The sequence below is a fragment of the Mchenga conophoros genome, linkage group LG20 (assembly GCF_057382185.1).
Source record: "Mchenga conophoros isolate Kocher_MC1m ecotype Shallow Benthic linkage group LG20, M_conophoros_male_GT1.1, whole genome shotgun sequence".
Taxonomy (NCBI): domain Eukaryota; kingdom Metazoa; phylum Chordata; class Actinopteri; order Cichliformes; family Cichlidae; genus Mchenga; species Mchenga conophoros.
The window spans coordinates 17,702,527-17,709,903 of record NC_140545.1 but is presented as its reverse complement, the minus strand read 5'-3'; positions in this window follow the sequence as shown (position 1 = coordinate 17,709,903).

The following is a 7,377-nucleotide window of genomic DNA, read 5'->3' as shown; positions in this document are numbered from 1 at the left end:
AAACCTATACTTTGTTTCAGGCGAGTTTCCCATTCAAATGCATGTAACAGTGAGAAACACACTGTCTTGGCGAAATAAAGCGTTTTTCAACCACTTCATATAAATCGCTGTAACTTTTGATAGAAGACTCAGACAAACATGTTTATGGCTTTATCTTATAGAACGCAATATCCCCGTGCTGGGCAAACAGGTTTTGCAGCCGTTTGAGCTAAGATTTTAAAATTATTCACATAATGAAAACCTATACTTTGTTTCAGGCAAGTTTCCCATTCAAATGCATGTAACAGTGAGAAACGCATTGTCTTGGCGAAATAAAGCGTTTTTGAACAACTTCATATAAATCGCTGTAACTTTTGATAGAAGACTCAGACAAACATGTTTATGGCTTTATCTTATAGAACTCAATATCCCCGTGCTGGGCAAACAGGTTTTGCAGCCGTTTGAGCTAAGATTTTAAAATTATTCACATAATGAAAACCTATACTTTGTTTCAGGCGAGTTTCCCATTCAAATGCATGTAACAGTGAGAAACGCATTGTCTTGGCGAAATAAAGCGTTTTTGAACAACTTCATATAAATCGCTGTAACTTTTGATAGAAGACTCAGACAAACATGTTTATGGCTTTATCTTATAGAACTCAATATCCCCGTGCTGGGCAAACAGGTTTTGCAGCCGTTTGAGCTAAGATTTTAAAATTATTCACATAATGAAAACCTATACTTTGTTTCAGGCGAGTTTCCCATTCAAATGCATGTAACAGTGAGAAACACACTGTCTTGGCGAAATAAAGCGTTTTTCAACCACTTCATATAAATCGCTGTAACTTTTGATAGAAGACTCAGACAAACATGTTTATGGCTTTATCTTATAGAACTCAATATCCCCGTGCTGGGCAAACAGGTTTTGCAGCCATTTGAGCTAAGATTTTAAAATTATTCACATAATGAAAACCTATACTTTGTTTCAGGCGAGTTTCCCATTCAAATGCATGTAACAGTGAGAAACGCATTGTCTTGGCGAAATAAAGCGTTTTTGAACAACTTCATATAAATCGCTGTAACTTTTGATAGAAGACTCAGACAAACATGTTTATGGCTTTATCTTATAGAACTCAATATCCCCGTGCTGGGCAAACAGGTTTTGCAGCCGTTTGAGCTAAGATTTTAAAATTATTCACATAATGAAAACCTATACTTTGTTTCAGGCGAGTTTCCCATTCAAATGCATGTAACAGTGAGAAACGCATTGTCTTGGCGAAATAAAGCGTTTTTGAACAACTTCATATAAATCGCTGTAACTTTTGATAGAAGACTCAGACAAACATGTTTATGGCTTTATCTTATAGAACTCAATATCCCCGTGCTGGGCAAACAGGTTTTGCAGCCGTTTGAGCTAAGATTTTAAAATTATTCACATAATGAAAACCTATACTTTGTTTCAGGCGAGTTTCCCATTCAAATGCATGTAACAGTGAGAAACACACTGTCTTGGCGAAATAAAGCGTTTTTCAACCACTTCATATAAATCGCTGTAACTTTTGATAGAAGACTCAGACAAACATGTTTATGGCTTTATCTTATAGAACTCAATATCCCCGTGCTGGGCAAACAGGTTTTGCAGCCATTTGAGCTAAGATTTTAAAATTATTCACATAATGAAAACCTATACTTTGTTTCAGGCGAGTTTCCCATTCAAATGCATGTAACAGTGAGAAACGCATTGTCTTGGCGAAATAAAGCGTTTTTGAACAACTTCATATAAATCGCTGTAACTTTTGATAGAAGACTCAGACAAACATGTTTATGGCTTTATCTTATAGAACTCAATATCCCCGTGCTGGGCAAACAGGTTTTGCAGCCGTTTGAGCTAAGATTTTAAAATTATTCACATAATGAAAACCTATACTTTGTTTCAGGCGAGTTTCCCATTCAAATGCATGTAACAGTGAGAAACGCATTGTCTTGGCGAAATAAAGCGTTTTTGAACAACTTCATATAAATCGCTGTAACTTTTGATAGAAGACTCAGACAAACATGTTTATGGCTTTATCTTATAGAACTCAATATCCCCGTGCTGGGCAAACAGGTTTTGCAGCCGTTTGAGCTAAGATTTTAAAATTATTCACATAATGAAAACCTATACTTTGTTTCAGGCGAGTTTCCCATTCAAATGCATGTAACAGTGAGAAACGCATTGTCTTGGCGAAATAAAGCGTTTTTGAACAACTTCATATAAATCGCTGTAACTTTTGATAGAAGACTCAGACAAACATGTTTATGGCTTTATCTTATAGAACTCAACATCCCCGTGCTGGGCAAACAGGTTTTGCAGCCGTTTGAGCTAAGATTTTAAAATTATTCACATAATGAAAACCTATACTTTGTTTCAGGCGAGTTTCCCATTCAAATGCATGTAACAGTGAGAAACACACTGTCTTGGCGAAATAAAGCGTTTTTCAACCACTTCATATAAATCGCTGTAACTTTTGATAGAAGACTCAGACAAACATGTTTATGGCTTTATCTTATAGAACTCAATATCCCCGTGCTGGGCAAACAGGTTTTGCAGCCGTTTGAGCTAAGATTTTAAAATTATTCACATAATGAAAACCTATACTTTGTTTCAGGCGAGTTTCCCATTCAAATGCATGTAACAGTGAGAAACGCATTGTCTTGGCGAAATAAAGCGTTTTTGAACAACTTCATATAAATCGCTGTAACTTTTGATAGAAGACTCAGACAAACATGTTTATGGCTTTATCTTATAGAACTCAATATCCCCGTGCTGGGCAAACAGGTTTTGCAGCCGTTTGAGCTAAGATTTTAAAATTATTCACATAATGAAAACCTATACTTTGTTTCAGGCGAGTTTCCCATTCAAATGCATGTAACAGTGAGAAACGCATTGTCTTGGCGAAATAAAGCGTTTTTGAACAACTTCATATAAATCGCTGTAACTTTTGATAGAAGACTCAGACAAACATGTTTATGGCTTTATCTTATAGAACTCAATATCCCCGTGCTGGGCAAACAGGTTTTGCAGCCGTTTGAGCTAAGATTTTAAAATTATTCACATAATGAAAACCTATACTTTGTTTCAGGCGAGTTTCCCATTCAAATGCATGTAACAGTGAGAAACACACTGTCTTGGCGAAATAAAGCGTTTTTCAACCACTTCATATAAATCGCTGTAACTTTTGATAGAAGACTCAGACAAACATGTTTATGGCTTTATCTTATAGAACGCAATATCCCCGTGCTGGGCAAACAGGTTTTGCAGCCGTTTGAGCTAAGATTTTAAAATTATTCACATAATGAAAACCTATACTTTGTTTCAGGCAAGTTTCCCATTCAAATGCATGTAACAGTGAGAAACGCATTGTCTTGGCGAAATAAAGCGTTTTTGAACAACTTCATATAAATCGCTGTAACTTTTGATAGAAGACTCAGACAAACATGTTTATGGCTTTATCTTATAGAACTCAATATCCCCGTGCTGGGCAAACAGGTTTTGCAGCCGTTTGAGCTAAGATTTTAAAATTATTCACATAATGAAAACCTATACTTTGTTTCAGGCGAGTTTCCCATTCAAATGCATGTAACAGTGAGAAACGCATTGTCTTGGCGAAATAAAGCGTTTTTGAACAACTTCATATAAATCGCTGTAACTTTTGATAGAAGACTCAGACAAACATGTTTATGGCTTTATCTTATAGAACTCAATATCCCCGTGCTGGGCAAACAGGTTTTGCAGCCGTTTGAGCTAAGATTTTAAAATTATTCACATAATGAAAACCTATACTTTGTTTCAGGCGAGTTTCCCATTCAAATGCATGTAACAGTGAGAAACGCATTGTCTTGGCGAAATAAAGCGTTTTTGAACAACTTCATATAAATCGCTGTAACTTTTGATAGAAGACTCAGACAAACATGTTTATGGCTTTATCTTATAGAACTCAACATCCCCGTGCTGGGCAAACAGGTTTTGCAGCCGTTTGAGCTAAGATTTTAAAATTATTCACATAATGAAAACCTATACTTTGTTTCAGGCGAGTTTCCCATTCAAATGCATGTAACAGTGAGAAACGCATTGTCTTGGCGAAATAAAGCGTTTTTGAACAACTTCATATAAATCGCTGTAACTTTTGATAGAAGACTCAGACAAACATGTTTATGGCTTTATCTTATAGAACTCAATATCCCCGTGCTGGGCAAACAGGTTTTGCAGCCGTTTGAGCTAAGATTTTAAAATTATTCACATAATGAAAACCTATACTTTGTTTCAGGCGAGTTTCCCATTCAAATGCATGTAACAGTGAGAAACGCATTGTCTTGGCGAAATAAAGCGTTTTTGAACAACTTCATATAAATCGCTGTAACTTTTGATAGAAGACTCAGACAAACATGTTTATGGCTTTATCTTATAGAACTCAATATCCCCGTGCTGGGCAAACAGGTTTTGCAGCCGTTTGAGCTAAGATTTTAAAATTATTCACATAATGAAAACCTATACTTTGTTTCAGGCGAGTTTCCCATTCAAATGCATGTAACAGTGAGAAACACACTGTCTTGGCGAAATAAAGCGTTTTTCAACCACTTCATATAAATCGCTGTAACTTTTGATAGAAGACTCAGACAAACATGTTTATGGCTTTATCTTATAGAACGCAATATCCCCGTGCTGGGCAAACAGGTTTTGCAGCCGTTTGAGCTAAGATTTTAAAATTATTCACATAATGAAAACCTATACTTTGTTTCAGGCAAGTTTCCCATTCAAATGCATGTAACAGTGAGAAACGCATTGTCTTGGCGAAATAAAGCGTTTTTGAACAACTTCATATAAATCGCTGTAACTTTTGATAGAAGACTCAGACAAACATGTTTATGGCTTTATCTTATAGAACTCAATATCCCCGTGCTGGGCAAACAGGTTTTGCAGCCGTTTGAGCTAAGATTTTAAAATTATTCACATAATGAAAACCTATACTTTGTTTCAGGCGAGTTTCCCATTCAAATGCATGTAACAGTGAGAAACGCATTGTCTTGGCGAAATAAAGCGTTTTTGAACAACTTCATATAAATCGCTGTAACTTTTGATAGAAGACTCAGACAAACATGTTTATGGCTTTATCTTATAGAACTCAATATCCCCGTGCTGGGCAAACAGGTTTTGCAGCCGTTTGAGCTAAGATTTTAAAATTATTCACATAATGAAAACCTATACTTTGTTTCAGGCGAGTTTCCCATTCAAATGCATGTAACAGTGAGAAACGCATTGTCTTGGCGAAATAAAGCGTTTTTGAACAACTTCATATAAATCGCTGTAACTTTTGATAGAAGACTCAGACAAACATGTTTATGGCTTTATCTTATAGAACTCAACATCCCCGTGCTGGGCAAACAGGTTTTGCAGCCGTTTGAGCTAAGATTTTAAAATTATTCACATAATGAAAACCTATACTTTGTTTCAGGCGAGTTTCCCATTCAAATGCATGTAACAGTGAGAAACGCATTGTCTTGGCGAAATAAAGCGTTTTTGAACAACTTCATATAAATCGCTGTAACTTTTGATAGAAGACTCAGACAAACATGTTTATGGCTTTATCTTATAGAACTCAATATCCCCGTGCTGGGCAAACAGGTTTTGCAGCCGTTTGAGCTAAGATTTTAAAATTATTCACATAATGAAAACCTATACTTTGTTTCAGGCGAGTTTCCCATTCAAATGCATGTAACAGTGAGAAACACACTGTCTTGGCGAAATAAAGCGTTTTTCAACCACTTCATATAAATCGCTGTAACTTTTGATAGAAGACTCAGACAAACATGTTTATGGCTTTATCTTATAGAACTCAATATCCCCGTGCTGGGCAAACAGGTTTTGCAGCCGTTTGAGCTAAGATTTTAAAATTATTCACATAATGAAAACCTATACTTTGTTTCAGGCGAGTTTCCCATTCAAATGCATGTAACAGTGAGAAACGCATTGTCTTGGCGAAATAAAGCGTTTTTGAACAACTTCATATAAATCGCTGTAACTTTTGATAGAAGACTCAGACAAACATGTTTATGGCTTTATCTTATAGAACTCAATATCCCCGTGCTGGGCAAACAGGTTTTGCAGCCGTTTGAGCTAAGATTTTAAAATTATTCACATAATGAAAACCTATACTTTGTTTCAGGCGAGTTTCCCATTCAAATGCATGTAACAGTGAGAAACGCATTGTCTTGGCGAAATAAAGCGTTTTTGAACAACTTCATATAAATCGCTGTAACTTTTGATAGAAGACTCAGACAAACATGTTTATGGCTTTATCTTATAGAACTCAATATCCCCGTGCTGGGCAAACAGGTTTTGCAGCCGTTTGAGCTAAGATTTTAAAATTATTCACATAATGAAAACCTATACTTTGTTTCAGGCGAGTTTCCCATTCAAATGCATGTAACAGTGAGAAACGCATTGTCTTGGCGAAATAAAGCGTTTTTGAACAACTTCATATAAATCGCTGTAACTTTTGATAGAAGACTCAGACAAACATGTTTATGGCTTTATCTTATAGAACTCAATATCCCCGTGCTGGGCAAACAGGTTTTGCAGCCGTTTGAGCTAAGATTTTAAAATTATTCACATAATGAAAACCTATACTTTGTTTCAGGCGAGTTTCCCATTCAAATGCATGTAACAGTGAGAAACACACTGTCTTGGCGAAATAAAGCGTTTTTCAACCACTTCATATAAATCGCTGTAACTTTTGATAGAAGACTCAGACAAACATGTTTATGGCTTTATCTTATAGAACTCAATATCCCCGTGCTGGGCAAACAGGTTTTGCAGCCGTTTGAGCTAAGATTTTAAAATTATTCACATAATGAAAACCTATACTTTGTTTGAGGCGAGTTTCCCATTCAAATGCATGTAACAGTGAGAAACGCATTGTCTTGGCGAAATAAAGCGTTTTTGAACAACTTCATATAAATCGCTGTAACTTTTGATAGAAGACTCAGACAAACATGTTTATGGCTTTATCTTATAGAACTCAATATCCCCATGCTGGGCAAACAGGTTTTGCAGCCGTTTGAGCTAAGATTTTAAAATTATTCACATAATGAAAACCTATACTTTGTTTCAGGCGAGTTTCCCATTCAAATGCATGTAACAGTGAGAAACACACTGTCTTGGCGAAATAAAGCGTTTTTGAACAACTTCATATAAATCGCTGTAACTTTTGATAGAAGACTCAGACAAACATGTTTATGGCTTTATCTTATAGAACTCAATATCCCCGTGCTGGGCAAACAGGTTTTGCAGCCGTTTGAGCTAAGATTTTAAAATTATTCACATAATGAAAACCTATACTTTGTTTCAGGCGAGTTTCC